Source organism: Plectropomus leopardus, chromosome 18 (assembly GCF_008729295.1).
Source record: "Plectropomus leopardus isolate mb chromosome 18, YSFRI_Pleo_2.0, whole genome shotgun sequence".
In the NCBI taxonomy this organism is placed as follows: Eukaryota; Metazoa; Chordata; class Actinopteri; order Perciformes; family Serranidae; genus Plectropomus; species Plectropomus leopardus.
Genome location: NC_056480.1, coordinates 25,442,550 through 25,459,992, shown reverse-complemented (window position 1 = coordinate 25,459,992; position 17,443 = coordinate 25,442,550).

Sequence of the window (17,443 nt, the reverse complement as noted above, 5' to 3'; positions counted from 1 at the left end):
TGCTGGATAATTCTTGCAAAGTTGCGCATTGCCTTCTTTCCACTGTTTTTTTGAAAAAACAAAAAAGCAACAACAATTTTCTCAGAGGGATAAAAGGTTTCAATACACGTGAAAGAGACCTGGATACAGCATTCGAGGTGGTGCCCCAATCATTCCTATAAGAATTGCTCAGTGTAGCATGAAGCCCAATAAAGCTCCATTTCTGCTTTATGAAGTTATCCAGTTTTTAGGAATAAGAGGACCCATAAAAAAAATGCACTAGAGACTATTGGTGGTTGACTGGAATCGAGTGGCCAACTTCCACCAGCTGACTGGTAGCGCTCCACTAACTTGAGTGCGGATAATATAATTTAACTTGACTGTCAAAATGTCATAGAGACTGAAAGGATCAAATCCTCATAGTCAAATGAGTCATTTCAGAGGAGTTTTGATATAATAAAACAACAACTGATTTACAGGCAGATTTTTCCCAGTGTAAGTCACTGGAAACAAGCCTTTTTGGGCCTCACGGCATCACATGATGGTGTAATTCAACTTTGGCCACAATGTAAAATTGGCTTCAATGTTCAGTCCTGTTCTTGGGGGCTTGACACGACAAGTAAATATAAATCGAGATTATTTACTGCACGGCCCATTTCTCCTCTGAAATGTTCTTAGAAATACATTTTAGTGCCCTGTTTAGCTGTAATAGAGAGTTTGTGAACTGGAAGTGGATGCCATACTGCTGCTATCTGCAAAGTGAAAAGGAGACTGAAAAGACTGAGATCAAATGGTAAAACTAACCAGCGCTGATCAAATACAAACCAAGTTTCTGTTACTAAGTTGCATATTTATGACCTCAAATGTTTTTAAGAAACACATTTTAGTGCCCACTTTAGCTGTAATAGTGAAAGTTTAGAAATCAGGAAGTGGGATGCTGTACTGCTGTGAAAGAAGAGGCCAAAAAACGAAGATCTAGTGGTAAAACTAAGCAGCACTGCTCAAAAATAACCCAAGATTCTGTTACTGTGTTGCATATTTCTTGCCATAAATGTTTTCAGAAACTCATTTTAACTTACTGTTTTAATGTAATACAACATGGTTTGTTACCAGCCAGCAGCCATTGTGAGAATGGTCTGGTATGTCGTGGCAGTGCATTCTGGTAGTTGTAGGGTTTCTACCTCCTGAGCAAAAGCAAATGCTCTCTTTTCTCTGGTCATGCTGCTTCAATCTTTTTACTGCATAGATTGCCAAGTTTTATGTGGATCCTCTTTAAAATCAGTAAAATACTTCTCTAACATCACTGTAAAGGGGTTTCAGAGGAGGAAAAAAGGAAAGAAAAAGCACAAATGTGTGGATGAGATCAACAGTCGTGAGGCAAAAAGGTCTTTGGATATGCTTCACATGCTTGGATAATGAGTGAACACAATACTCGTGAGGGCTGCAGTATCACCTTGCAAATGTGGGCGTTTTTTGCTTTGTTTTGAGTGAGGATACTCATATATCATTCAGCCATCTCCTCTGACAGGCAGCCAGCTGTGTCCGTGTCAGTATTCTGTCAGAACAGCAGTTCTCTTCAATCAATCATCTCATTACCCATTCCAACATTTTGAAGATGAAAATGACGTGGGGAATTAGATTGGAATCGGCAACTCTGGTAAAATTAGCCAGCGCCAAAGGTCCCGCGAGGGCTTCACGACTGGCCTTGCAACGCTGGTTTATCACAAAACCATAATTGGGCTGCTGTGACACTTCACGGTACCCCCCCCTCTCCCACCACACCCACACACACACACACACACACACACACACACACACACACACTCTTGCTGTTTGTTGGCGCCTCACTGGGAATGTCCGTGATGAGGCGAAGCCTTGCCTTGTGTCTTTCGCTGTCGTACAACAAAATCAATGATTCGTAAACAGCGCTCGGTGACCCGGAACAGAGCAGTCAGCGCCGGGTGTCAGATAGGCACCCTGCCACTACGCTCAATATGATTATACACAGCCAAATGAACACTAAAGTCATTCACTTCATTGAAAACGCTGGACATGACACACACACTCAAGAGCTTCGACAGTGTTCAGTAATTACTTGATCTTGCAGTTCGCAGCCTTTGGTAACACACAGGCGGTAAGCCACCCAGACATCCATGGGGTAAATGATAGCTCTACGGCACAGTGTGGAGCTTCATACTGAGCAGCCACCGTGCTCCATCTCTCCTCCTAGTGACTCTCAAAAGTCCTTCGCACAGCCTAACTTACCCTAACTGACAGACCTATGCACACACACACTAACACACACACACACACACACACACACACACACACTTTCTCTCTCCCTCTAAGACCCTGGAGGAGCAGGGGTCTGGCAAATGCTGCTCCATGTTGAAAGGGATTAGAAAGATTTGTAAGTGCTCAAGCTGACTCCTTCATGTCAGGATTGCAGTGGTAGCTGGAGGGCTGCAGTCGGACTCTTTTTTTAAAATAACGGCGCAAGCAACTTTTTTTTCTTTTTTTTTTGCCTTTGCTTTTCTTGGCCGTCCTGCTGAGGCTAATGTGAGGCAGACAAGCAGCCTGTCAAAAGCCATAATACCTCCGGGCCCTGGCATTCTTCCGGCGTTATACAGCTGTATTCGCTGTCATTGGTGGATTAATTTCTCTGCGGGGTTATAATGTTGTTAAGACACTTTTCCTGCCGTAAAGTGGCTGCGCACAGTGGAAATTGTCTGACTGCATTATTCCTCCCCCAGGAACTTTGCGTTCGGTAATGCTCAAGAATCGTATTGTGCAAGCTTGGGAAAGTTTTCTATCAATTTTTCAATTTTACACGGCTCGAAATAGTTGTCAAATGCCTGTGATTGAAAATCCTGCCGTTCCCAGATGAAATGCGATATGTTATGAATGAAGGATAAATATATAATCTATCTTTCGGTTGCAAAATGCAAGATTTATCCAGACTAGCGCGCTCTGGTCTTGACAAAATCAAATGATTGTATGTGCACCTAGAAAACCTATTTGTTTCCCCTCACTCTAATGGTCCTACCCATGGCGTTTTCCAGCCCTGTGATCACAACCTTCAATTTCATACATGGCTCTCTGCGACGGCACAGGTTGTATGAATAGCATGGGTCAGGCACATCCCATCCAGCGTTTCATTATTCATTGTTCTCATTTTCTGTGAGAGATTCATTTCTTTCAGGAAGTCATCTAGAAAGCATTGAATGCCTATTTCCTGCCGGCCGGTGCGAGAGAGGACGTGGGGCGGGGCAAATTTTACGCGGCTCGAAATAGTTGTCAAAGGGCTGTTATTGCAAATCCTGCGGTTAGGAAAGGGGGGGGGGGGGGGTGGGGGGGGGGGGGGGGGGGGGGGCGGGAGGGGGGGGGGGGGGGGGGGGGGGGGGGGGGGGGGAGGGGGGGGGGGGGGGGGGGGGGGGGGGGGTCGGGGGGGCGGAGGGGGGCGGGGGGGGGGGGGGGGGGGGGGGGGGGGGGGGGGGGAGGGGGGGGGGGGGGGGAGGGGGGGTGGGGGGGGGGGGCCGGCTGTGGGGGGGGCTGGGGGGGGGGGGGGGGGAGTGGGGGGGGGGGGGGGGGGGGGGGGGGGGGCTGGGGGGCGGGTGGGGGGGGGGGGGGGGGGGCGGGGGTAGGCTTTGTTAGAGGGGGGGGCTCGGGGGGGGGGGGGGGCGGGGGGGGGGGGGGGGGGGAGGGGGGGGGGGGGGGGGGGCCTGTTTGTCGGGTGGGGGGGGGGGGGGGGGGGGTGGGGGGGGGGGGGGGGGGGGGGGGGGGGGCGGGGGGGGGGGAGGGGGGTGGGGGGGGGGGGCTGTTGGGGGGGGGGGGGGGGGGGGGGTGGGGCCGGGGAGGGGGGGGGGGGGGGGGGGCGGGGGGGGGAAGGGCAGGGGGGGGGGGGGGGGGGGGGGGGGGGGGGGGGAGGGGGGGGGGGGGAGGGCGGCTGTGGGGGGGGGGGGGGGGGGGCTTGGGGGGGGGGGGGCGGGGGGGGGGCTAGGGGGGGGCGGGGGGGGGGGGCGGGGGGGGGGGGGGGGGGCTGGTGTGGGAGGAGGGGGGGGCGGGGGGGGGCGGCAGGGGGGGGGGGCTGGGGGGGTCTGTTAGGTGGGGGGGGTGGGGGGGGGGGGCGGGGGGGGGGGGCGGGGGGGGGGGGGGGGGGGGGGGGCGGCACGGCGGGGGGGGGGCGGGGCTGTTTCGGGGGGGGGGGGGCTGTAGGAGTGGGGGGGGGGGGGGGGGGGTGTGGTGGGGGGGGGGAGGGGGGGGGGCTAGGGGGGCGGGGGGGGGGGGGGGGGGGGGGGGGGGGTGGGCTCTGGGGCTCTGGGGCCTGGGCCGGGGGGGGGGGGGGGGGGTGGGGCGGGGGGGGGGCGGGGGGGGTGGGGGGGGGGGGGGGGGGGGGGGGGGGGGGGGGGGGGGGGGGGGTGCAGGGGAGGGCTCTTGGGGGGGGGGGGGGGGTGGCTGTGGGGGGGGGGGGGGGGGGGGGGGCGGGGGGCGGGGCGGCTGTTGTGGGGGGGGGGGGGGGGGGGGGGGGGGGTTTACAAGACAAGAATGCATCAGCAGGCAGCAATGAGACAGACACTATATAACCAATATATGATTGTATAATCAATGGCACTTTTTTATAGAGCACAGGGGCGGGGGTATGGAAATCTAGCAAATAGAGCTGACAAAAAAAGAGCTGCCTCCACACAAATTGCCTGCGTTTCCCGTTGATAGGAATCACAGCATGTTTTTGTTGACCACGGTTGTTCATTTATACATGCAGAGATATCTGTGTACCCTAATACCTGAGTTACTTTATCCTCCCCTTACATTCTACCCCTGAGGAAAAAAAAAATCTAATTTTATATTTATGAAAAGAACCCAAACAGGGTTGGTAATAATATATTGGCTTGGTCAGCATGCTCATTTTTGTGATTGCCTCTAGATAGCTGAATAGCATTAGCCTGATTTGCCACTTGTGCATGCTTGTCTACAGTAAGACTGATGCAATATGGGGACATGCAGTTCAGTTTACAAGACAAGAATGCATCAGCAGGCAGCAATGAGACAGACACTATATAACCAATATATGATTGTATAATCAATGGCACTTTTTTATAGAGCACAAATTAATTATGGTACATGGAGGTGTTTCGACATGCCTGGCACAAATGCTAATGAGCAGCTGGTTTGCGGTTGCCTAATTGGTTAAATAGCTTTTACATATAAGGAGTTACATATCAAGGCGATATGACATGAACTGATCTGTATAACCTGTTTATATAAATAATTTGCTGCTTCTGCTTCTTCAGAACTTTGATTCGTGCAGAGTGCCATTATTGTCTGTACCCCTTTACGTTACTGTAGGGGTCAAAAATAAATGCCACTATATTTAACAGCATGGAAAACCCCCTAGACGATCACTTTTTCATCTTGAAATTTAATGACTTTTCCGAGAATGACCCCCAACATGAGAAAAAGTGAAAAATTGCCTTTGTTCATATTTCATTGAAAGCTGCACACCGTCAGAGTACAAATCGTGTCTTAAATCTGCAAAGTCCCTGCTTGCAAACTTGCATACTGCCCTCATTGTACAGTATAATATACTATGTTGCTAAAGACTGTTATTGTTTCCCTATAAAATGCATTCAATTATTATATATATATATATATATATATAATCATTTTTGGACATTTCTTCCACTTTCTTAGGCTACACAAGGGATATATCTTGCTAAAAATGTGTTAACACAGATGCAGTACCTTTACCAATAATAATATTAATAATAAAAACCTCTATTTTGGTAAAAGAAATAAAATTAATAATAATGTAATAAAAAAGAGTGGAGTCCACTGATTAAATGCAGTCTTTCTGCACTGTGAAGAGGGAAACCCCTCAGTATTTAGAAAGTTTGTGAAGAATGACAGGTTGTTTCTTCATTAAAAATAGTTTTGGGGTTTTAACATTCAATCAAGCTGCTTTATTTTAGGGGTTTAGTGAAGGCAGGTGAAGGGATTTTGACCCTTAGAACAGGTGGTGTATACAGAAAGTTAAGGGTTACACTATTTAACATCCCACCTTTGCAGGATACATCACTCTCTGTCTTTTAAGGACACCAAGCAAAAACGTGAAATATGGATTCAGGCTAGGAGCCAAATGCAGAACAAAGAAGGAGGAAAGGTGTACAAATGAAAAGTAAGCTTTAATGCCAATGAAAAAGTCCAAAAAAATCAAGCAGGTTCTCAAAACACAAAGTAGAAATGAAAGGTCAGAACTCAGAAGTGGAGAAACCAGTAGCAAACATGGTGGAGAAAAACAAGGAGGATAAGAGACAAACTGCCAAGAAACGAAGTGAAACACGCAGGTTTGTCTACAAAGGGATCTAATCAGGGGTAGGTGGGCATGGGAAAAAGGAAGAAACACAGTGGTTGGCTAACAATCAAAGGTGTGGCAGGGAACACTAGGGTGGAGCAAACAAGACTAAAACAGAACAGGTGTAATAGGAAACAGGAGGGAAACAGACAAAGGTGGGGAGAACTAAGGACACAGGAAAACCATGGAGGGAAGTGAGAACAGGTGAAGACTGTACAACTGGTGAGGGACAGGTGAAACTAATCAGTGAAACACTAAGGTGGGAAAACACACAAAGACAGGATGTAAGACCAGACATGACACATGATACTACAAAATAAAACAGGAAACAGAACATGAGTAACATGAAACAAGGAAACACAAACAGAAAAGCCCGAAACAAAAGTCCACAGTATAACACTAATCCCAGGACCATGACAAGATACCAATCTCAAGAAGTGGCTGAAGGTTGGAGGTTTCTTTCGCCAAAAGAAATATGTGACTCTCAGTGATTCTGAAGTTCTTATTCACCTGTTGCATATTCTTAAATCACTTGCTAATGTTCCCTAGCCTCATAGCTAATAACATGACTTGGGGTCTACTCACAAATTTGATGTCCCCCCCCAAAACAATCAAATGCTGAGGTTGAGACTTCTGCACACCTGTGTGCAGGCTAAACTAGCTGTTGGTAGTCAGTAAATCCCACTAAATTGTGGGAAAGCCCGCTTGTTAAACCACGTTTTCTTTTTTTCCTATTTCTACATGCTAAATACAAAAGATGCAACATGTGGGTGTGGAAGATTTGCAGTTGAATGATTAAAGTAACAAGCATGACTTTTAATGTGGGCCTTTTGCTGCAGAATAATTAGTAAAAGAAAGTAATTACCTTTCAAATGAGAAATGTATAATGAGCAATTGATTAAAGTTTTCTAGTAACTTGCTCAACACCGTCTGCACCGTTCAGATACAGAGGGTGAAGCTGGACGTTCACTAATTACAGGGTTGGCAGTTCGATCCTCCACTCCCCTGTCCACATGGCAAGGTGTCCTTGAGCAAAACACTTAAGTTGCCTCCCATGGCATGAGTGTGTGTGCATGTTTGTGTCCTCTGCAATATATGGAGGTCCTTTCTTTAAGGGTAGACGCCTCTCCTCAAGGATTCAAGTCCCCTTTTGGCAGTTCCTTTAAAGTTATCCAGAGATTAACAACAGATTGCAGTAAACTGCAATGCAATGCAATGACAGCACATCGTGATACAAGTCATCAATTATTTGCTGAATCAGTTTCCATTGTACTTAGACGCATTTACCTTTAATCAACACACTAACTTTTCCAACTAAGTGTAAAACATTGTTATGCAATATTTCGAAATGCCTTTTTTAAATTCTTGGTGTTTCCACCTACTTTTAAAATAATATTATCCTTCCATTATCAAAATTTCAAAAGGATAAAAAGTAGCACAAAGATATAAAGCAAACAACTGTCTGATGGATAAAACTCAGGCGACTTAAACCTTTCAACATTGAAAAGAGCTGCAGCTCTTTGACTTTGGTCGAGCAACAATCATGTAAAGTGTTGAGCACCCGACTGTAAGTCAGGCGTCAGTCTCCTGGCATTCTTCAGGAAAGACTGACTCTCTGTTGAACATTTTGATAAACAGTTCAGGCCCAAACGCACCAAAAGCGATAATTGACATGCCTCTTTTGATGTGCCCAAATTGATGCTCCTTTGCAATCTGACACACCTCATAATACTTTTAGTAAGCGTTTTTAAAAAATAGGTGTCCTTCAAAACATGTGTCAGATGTTTTCAGTAGAAAGAGCCATCTTAGGCTTGCAACAGCCTTGACAGCATCATATCGATTGACACATATGGACAAATTAGCTTTGAATTGAGATGTGTGGTACATTAATGATGTTTTTTTATAATGGGTTAGGTTATAATGAATAGGACAGAATATGATTATTATTTGTGTAGTGCTAAAAGCAAGTATATTTTTTAAACAATTTGGTTAAAACCACACAGTTTGGTGGAGAACACTGGAACTGGGAAATTTTAGTGCTTTACAGATGCTTGTCAGATCTCCGGACCTCCGGAAAACTGGTTTCTGTAGTTTATAGAGAGACATCTAATCTAGTGACAAACTGTCAGTGACGCCATTAAAAAGCCAGTAGTTTCCCAGATTTAGACTTATCTTATTTGTGTTGGTGCACCTGTAAATACGCAGAATATGGGTCTGTCTGTGCCCTCTGCCAATGACTAAGCCTGCAAAGTAATCTTGTTACAGCTGCAGTGAAAAATGCTGGAATGGAACAACTTGTACATTATTGAGTTTTGGCTGCAGAACATGATCTCTTCAAGAACTTTCTACTGCAGCCTGCCTTGATCAGAAGCTTAGTTGTTGGAGGGAAAGAAAAATCTCACAACAAACTTAAATAAATTGCTTCCTCAAGCAAGAATATTTATGTCTTATCCATTCAGTTCAATTGGCAGAAGTAAGATGACCTGGACCTGGCTACAGCTAAAACCCAATGATAATTGAGCTTGTATGGAATACCATTAAAAGTAAACTTTTAGTTAGTTGTCTGAAGGAAATTAAAAAAAAAAAAAAGAATAAATATCCTTTCCAAGCAAAATGAACCCTTTGAAATCTGAGCAAAATGGCTTGATTTATTCCAAAAACACAGGAAGAAGGAAACAAGTAACTTACAAAGAAATGACCCAAAAATGTGCAAAAGGAAAAACTTAAACATTTACAAGAAAACAACCTGAAAATTAGCAACAAAAGAGAGAAATGACCTGAAAAGAGGCTAAAAAAATTATATCTTTTCTTTAAGATATATAATGACATTAATCATAAATATAGGTTTCTTTTTAAAATTTCCTCTCTTTCTCGCCATCTCTCTTTTTAAAAGTTAATTTTCAGGTTGTTTTCTTTTTACATCTTATCAATTTCTTGCTTGTATGTTTGTTACTTTACATAATATCAAAAAAACACGGATAGGTTTTCAATGTAGATAGCTGGAAGCCCAGTATTTCATAAAGGGTGCCTTTGGCATCGTTATCACACGTCAAGGGGTTACAAAGTGTGAGAACAAGCTGTTTCATCATTATGAGCGACACCTTTTACATTACATGAAGTAAAGTGATCCTTTGTTAATAGAAAAATGATGATAGCAGCAGATTTGCTTCTTATATTCTGTGTTGTATCATTTGAAATTACATTGTGGATCTGGCTTATGTTAACTGACAGCATCTTACATGTATGCATGGCACTGTAATGAGAACTTTATTTGATCATCACCACAGGAGGAGCTTATCTGCTTTCCTCGCTGCTGGAACACATAGCCAAAAGCCCTTTCTGGGACGGCTATTTTTCAGTGTGGATGACATTATTGTTGCGTGTGACACTATCTTGTTGCGTGCCGTTAAGCTCTCATAAGTTGATTTGTCAACACATTGTAATGTGCCAAGTACAAAAGCATGAAGCTTGGGATGACATGTATGAGAATAATAGAGGGCCAAGGGGGACATTAAGTCGGCCGCCTGTTAATTGCACTGACTGTTGTGCGTAGCCTGACATCATGAAAGAGAGAGCCGGAGCACAGGCTGCCATCAACAAACAAACCGAAGAAAGTGCGTTATTGAGAAAAAAAAAAAAAAAAACGAGATAAGACTCGCTGTAAAGCAGTAAAATATGTCTTATGACTTGTGACAGGTGCACTGTATCACACAGGAGAAATCAAAGGTTGATCTCTGAATGCTTTTATTGGCTTTTGATTAGCAAACCAGACTACAGTAATTACACAAGAGCCTCTCTGTCAAAGAAATTCAAACTGAATTTAATCCATTTTTCACTATTTACATAATTGATCAGATTGTCTGCTGGCTGTATTAATACAATGTGACAGTTGTTGAGATGAGAGGGTTCGCAGGGCAACGTGACGGCTTTGGGAAAATCGAGGGGCTGATTTAATACGCTGTTGTTTTTTTTCTCTCTCCCGGTGGCCCCGGAGTTTGATGGCGTCGAGACCATCGGAGGGTCTTAATGAGCAAATCAAGTTAGGTGAATCACCACCTGTGCCCCCATCAAACAAGATGATTTGAGCCTCAGAGTGAGTGAGCCCCGGCGTCGTTTGTCTTCCGCTTTGGTTTCCCCGGGACGACTGGGATTAAATGGGCCGTATTTATCATCAGAGACGAATGTGAGGAATGAGGTGTACCTGTAGCAGTGGGAGACACTTTGATAAAGTCAAACCAAACAAATTTAGTTTGAGCCTCACTTGGACTGACAGTGATTCACATTTGCCAATTAATAAACCATGACAAAGAGAGTGGTTACACATATCATTGCTGCCACACACAGCCCAATAAACCTGCAATGATTTAATCTGCTAACAGTTTAAGGACTGTTTGTGATTTAGCAGAGAGGAGGGGGTGGTTTGAAATTGGGATGGTGAGTGAAAGGTGGCTAAATTTTAGGCACTGAGGAGGGAGTTATATTTTTTGACTTGGCGTAGCAGAAGGACATTCAACTTTAAATAGCTGTATATATTTTACAGACTATTCTCATAAACCTTAATGCACCCATATTTGTACATATCCCATATAATCAAGTACACAGCAAAAACTGAAGTCTAAAAAAGACCAAAAACCTTAAATTTAGGTGATATATTCTTTTTCTTTTTGTGTATTGCAGCTGTGTCGGTTTTAATTTCCCAAACATATAACCTTATTCTAAGACAATGGCACTAGCATTTGCTTAAATTTTTGTTTATATTGAGAAAATAACTCTTAAATCTTGCATCTAGACAGATGTGCTTATTTTTTGTCAGGTCACCGCACAAATTTTCAGATACCTGTGGTTCTTTGAGGTAAGATTAAAAAAAATCTTAAAAAGAGAAATTTTCCTGTTGTGTTGGTAGATAATTTTGTTAATTTTAAGTGATAGTTTCCCCATTTTGTTGCTTTTTTTCTTGTTTTTAGAGTTGCCATTTTTCTAGTTTTATCCATGCATAACACATGTATTTTGGGAGGCTGTTATCACATGATCAATGGGCTGATGGGAGAAAACAAGGAAGCAGTCACAAGCAATTTGCAAGTAGAAAGCTACCCAGGAGCAGTGCTGGGCTTTAAAGCTAATTTTACATAGTGACTGAAATCAGAATTACACCTGGGTCACATGATACCATGGGACCCAAAAAGAATTCTTGTCACTGACATACATTGGGAAAGAGACTAATGTAAATCAGTGGATACATTTTGCTTTTTTTCTTGTTTTTAGAGTTGCCATTTTTCTAGTTTTCTCCCATCAGCCCATTGATCATGTGATAACAGCCTCCCAAAATACATGTGTTATGCATGGATAAAACTAGAAAAATGGCAACTCTAAAAACAAGAAAAAAAGCAACAAAACATATATATATATATATATATATATATATATATATGCAATTGGGAGGTTCATGATATAAAACACACACACACACACACTGATAAATAAAGTACATCCCCCAGCATTTTCATGCCACTTTTATGACTCCTGCCTCCATATTTGATTTACAGTCAAATCAAACTTTGCCAGCCATACCGACTGTTGTTTTTACCGACATTTAAGCAAAGAAACACAAACGCCCGACATGCAAACACGCTCTGACAGCAGCGATGCTACTGAACTGGTGTTAGCTGTTGGTGGAAGAGGGAGACCTTTGATGGCTAATTAGTGCAGGCAGCTGTCAGAACAGCAGCAGCAGAGATTTGAAAGTTTTGATACTACGGTTATATTTATGCTTTCACAGCTCGCTTTGTTCTCCCAGGGATTATTGGGTTGCCGAGGACGCCGCTGGAGAGAAGGAGTGGAGGAGAGAGGGGAACATCAGATTTCCTCCTCCCCACGCTGGATGTGACCACATTAATTATAGATCTTGGGAAGCAGCAGTTACGTTCATTCCGCATATTTTTAGAATGTGAGAGAGTGATTTGTTTCTTTAATCAAGACGACAGGTGTCAGCTTGGTTTGGGAAAAAAAAAAAAAAAAAAGGTACTGAAAGCTGCTTAAAGTTGTCAGACAGTGACAATTTTTGAGCAGGCTGAGGTGTGAAGTGTCTATTTGTGAATTCTCGCCTGAGGCTAAAGGTGCAGGTGAGGGCATAACATACTGTAGTAACAAATTTAAATTGCTACAACATTTAACCATTTACAGAAAAAAGGCACAAAATGAAAACCTTCATCAGTCATGACTAGAAGTGGACAGAGGAACTACTTAAAATCTGCTGAAGTAGAGAGGATATAAAAAATTAGTACAACTTCTTAAAATGCAAATATGCTCTACAGTAAAAGTGCAGTTTCCTAGCACTCAATTTCCTCCCATCAAAGCAGGATGGAAATGGTTCCTAAGAGAGAAAACTCAACAACATGTGCTCTTATTATTTTTTCATAAACTGGGTATTCTTAAAGTCTTAATTAAATTTGTAATATATCCAGCTGTAAGAAGAAGAAGAATCTCTTTAGTTGCTCCCTGTGTTCTGCTGTTGAGAAATGTTGATCAGCTCATCAGGTTGCATCTGTTCTATTAGAGGTGTGCAGAGACGTCATTATCCAACATATTCTCATCCCAAGGCATCACATATTGCCTCTTTGCAGTGGTCTTCCACGTCTACAAATTACGTTTTAGGTATCCTCCTGCATCTGCTATTTATATTCAGGGATGCCACTACTGTGACATCAAAACAAGCAAGTTCTAGGGTTGAGGTTGCACGTGGTGATGTTTATACAACAAAAGCACATGACAACCAGTGTCAGGCTGCAGCAAACGCACATGCTACCTTGAATTGTTGGGATTAGGCAACAAGGACACAGATGGTTAGGATTAGGGGAAGGAGGCACATGATAAGGTGTCACAAAAAACCCCATCGCACTCTGACTGGCAGCAAAAGGCATACTCTTGCATGAAAGTCCAGGTTTGTTGGACCTCATACGCCCCCCTACATATCATTTATTTTTTATTATGAGGATCCCAATTAGCTGATGCCTAAAAAGGTAGTCTTCCTGGGGTCCATAACAACATAACATTACAACAAAAACAAAGTAACAATGATTGTAGTAACAATGATAATGTTAGTAATCAATAAAATAAGTAAAATAACTATGCAAATAAAAAAATTATAATTATAATAATGTTAATGATAATACAAAAATACAACTACTACTAATCGTATTTCATCGTTGCAGTCAGTGTTTAACTAGATACCATTCTGCGGCGTATAACATGTGGACACGACAGGTTTCGTCTGGCCGTGTTCTGTTACACCGCCCGTCAGTGTATCATGCTGCTGCTGTTAGTGCCGTCCACCGGCCTACAATTACACCCTGACCAGTTCTGTGCTACCGCGCTCTCAGCTGATGCTGTTCAGCGTGTTTCATACTGACACAAAAGGTGGCTTCTGGATTCAGGATTGTATGCAAAGTGGTGATATTTGACAACTTTGAATGCATGTCAAGAGCTTTGAGCCTGACAAATGTTTTCATGATTCATTCCACAGCTATAAACACACACTAACAGTGCACCATCTTAGCTTAAAACTGACTCTCACCAGATCATCTAAGCTAATAAATGTGACTTTGAGCTAACAAGGAAGTTTGCGTCTTGAGATTATTAACATTTTCACACATTATGTTTGTAATTCTTGCAATTTAAGGCACAAGAACAACTTTTTACATCAATCTATGCAAAAGCTCTCAGTCATTTGGTTTGATTTCTAACCCATCTACAATCCCAGGAGCGTCACACTTCCTCAGCAGACTCCTTCACAGCAGCTAATTCAAATAATCAGCAGAGAAATGCACATCTTAACAAATCTACTCTGCCATATTTACTGTAAAGACACTCACACTGCTTCAGAGGACGACAACTCAGTGTTCACTTTTTGTTTTTTATCTCAGAGTTCCGGCATCTTAAAGTAGTTAATAGTGATTTTAAAGCACTCGTGGCGGTCTGAGTGCTCCCGAGTGGTTCTGAGTGCTTCCGCGCTCTGCCGTCTTTTATTTGGTAGAGCACTTGAGCATTTTTTTTGCTTGTTTGTTTGTGAGGCCGTCTTGGAGTAGGTTAAATACAGCAGTTCTGAGACAGGTTCTTTTCTGACACAGGGCCCTTGTATGGGAAGGGCCCCTCGAAAAGCCCGGGAATAAAAGTTAAAATATTTTCTAATTGAAAAAAAATGCTGTGAGTACAACTTTTTAGTGTTCGCTGAATAAATAGGTTGACAGACTATCTTAAACCTTTAGGTATAACCCTCATTCCATGAAAGGTGCCCATTGTTTAGTCTAGACTGGGTGCCAAACTTTGGAATCTCTCAACAAGATTAACCCCAAATGCAGTATTTGTGTTAATGCTAATGGAAAGAATGTATGTCTTATTACTCTAACAACTACAGATGAATGTGCTTTTTGTTGATTTTGTTGGGTGAACGCCTCAGTATGGTAATATCAAAAGAGAAGTGCACTGCAGTATGTTTACAGGCCTAAACTACAATTGTAAAAGAAGTTGCATTAAATGTTTTGTTTGTGAAACTGCACATTATCTGAAAAACTGACTTAACTGATGTCATTTGTGTCAGTTGATCCCAGACTACAAGCTTTTAAACGAAAAAATTCTGGCATTGTGGCATCAAAAGGAGTGAGCTACCAGATCTCTACTGCTCATCTCTGCATGAGCCGGAATGGTTCAAAGCTACTTTAGCCACAACTAGCATAACACACCCAGTGCACCTAGACCAGTCTGTCAATGATGAACTACCTGACAACATGATACCTCTGGCGACAGCTATCACCAGCAAGGAGGCATAAAAATAAATGTGACAGTGGATTATTGCTGCAAAACTTTCTTGATCTAACTTGCTGTACAAGTGGGGATGTAATTTTTCCAATTTGTCAATTACACACCACTTCAGCAGGCATTTCAATCAATCTTTACTTTAACTGTATCTCCATGTGGACTTCTGAAAGGATGAAATAATAAAAACAAAAACATAAAAGCCCAGTATTTGGTGAGTCAATCTCCAAAGTGAAATCATCTTTATGTAGTTATTCATTAGATAAACAAGTATCAAGTGTGTTTACTCTTAGACACTGGTTGCCAGCAATTCCTGTCTATTCATAGCATATCTATTAGATAGAGCACTGTGACTAATGGATGAGAAAGCAACTTACCTGTCTTCTGTGGATGCATTTTATGAGGCAGTGCTGAGGGACTCTCCCATTCTCGCATAGCGCTTAAGAAGCGATGAGGCCATTAGGACTTGGCAGCGAACATGAGACATCCTAACTCTAATTTGTTTAGTCCAGGGATTAAATTAACTCATCTAAGAGCTCATTTGCAAAGAAGAAGATTAGGTCTTCCTCTCTCTCTGGTGTTTTTCTGGTGTCACCTTGGGTGGAATTTCCACTAAAATGTGGTGCAAAATGATCAATACCCTGAGTAGTGTAAAATGGCAGGTGACATCCTCTGAAGGGGAGATGTGATAATGGATCCCACACCACGTCTGATACCAGCTGCATGTCACCGGCCTCTTCCACCGATCTCTCCTGCGGTCTGCTCAAGGTGTATCATATCGGCTGATTGTTTTCAATGTGACTTTGATTGATATCAGATCCACACTGTTGTCTAGTTCACAGACCAGAAGCTGCCTTTTATGGGGTATCAGTTACCTGCGAGTCGCCACATTACCTTTGCTACAACTATCCTTTGATACATGGGATGGACCACAGTACCCCACATCTGCTGCATGTAGTCATCCAGGATGTGTCATGTTCTGTAGATCAAAACGAGTGAATAGATTCACCCAACTTTGTCAAATCAATACACCCCTCAGGAATGTGTCCTACACTGTGACAGCTCAAGTATTAGCTCTTTTTTTTCTATATCTATCATTCGTCTTTCATATTTCCTGCTTTTTCACTACAAATGGTAGAAACTGGTTCTGCCGAGTCTTGATTCGCTTCAGTGACATAATTGTAAAGGTAAAGGCTGTGAGTGTGAACTATTGAAAGGGAGTCCATCACCATTCACTTTGGAATGGAGCGAAAGTGCAAAAAAGTTACTATACAAAATGTGTAATTTCAAGAAGAATCTGAAAAGTCATTTTAATACTCACTGTAAAGGTGCTTTCCAGCAGCAAGTGGGTGCTGCTTTAGCTGGTGTTATGGAGTGAATGGGTGGCAGCACAGTGGAGGTAACCTCCTTTGACCACACTGCTTTCTCAGTCCAATATCTCCAAAAATTTTGTGCAGTGCCAACAATCACTGCCAATGCAGGGAGTAGTCTGCCCTATGTAGCAAGGCAGACTGCAAGGAAATGGAGGTCTGGCTCAACTTACAAATATGTGGAATAAATGTGTAATTTAAAAAAATAACAAATTTAAAACAGCAGTTCCACTAGGTTATTTCTAAAACAGAACTGAAAAATAAATAGACCAGATATACTAAAACTATTGGTGATGCAGCGATAGTACTGGCTCACTGGGAAATCGATGGAGCACATACTTAAACCTCTTTTCTCAACCTGGTAGCTTGGTGGAGCTCTACTGTCTCTGCCATGAGGCACCCCAAAGCTGTGAAGCCAGCCATGCAATTCCACAGGCAGCTGCCCAGCTTGAGAGAGTGCTTTGCGGTGCTTCCGCCTGCTGTCTGAAACTCAATAGTTTTAGGGGTACCGACTGAATGACCTTTGTACTACTAACACAGACTCACCGTTGTCTTTCAACGGTAGTCTCGTTTTAAAACATATCTATGTCAGCCCAGTAGACTGGTGACCAGTCCAGGGAATAATACACCTCTTAAGGTACACTAATTCCTAATTAATTTTTTTATCTAGTCTTGGTACAATACTTACATGGCTGAGGGCTGAGAGCTGAAGCGGAGGGATTTGCTCTAGTATTTGCATGTAAGTTCAGGGCACAACACTAACAATGAAGCTATACCCGACTACAAGGACAAACACACTGTTTTATTGGCTAACTCGGGATGCTGTGGGCTCATTAGCATCAGCTGAACTCAGCCATGGTTCCCATGGTTGCTATGGTCACAACATGTCAGGGGGTGAGCAGAGATAAGCTGGAAAAGTTGACCATTTTAGTGA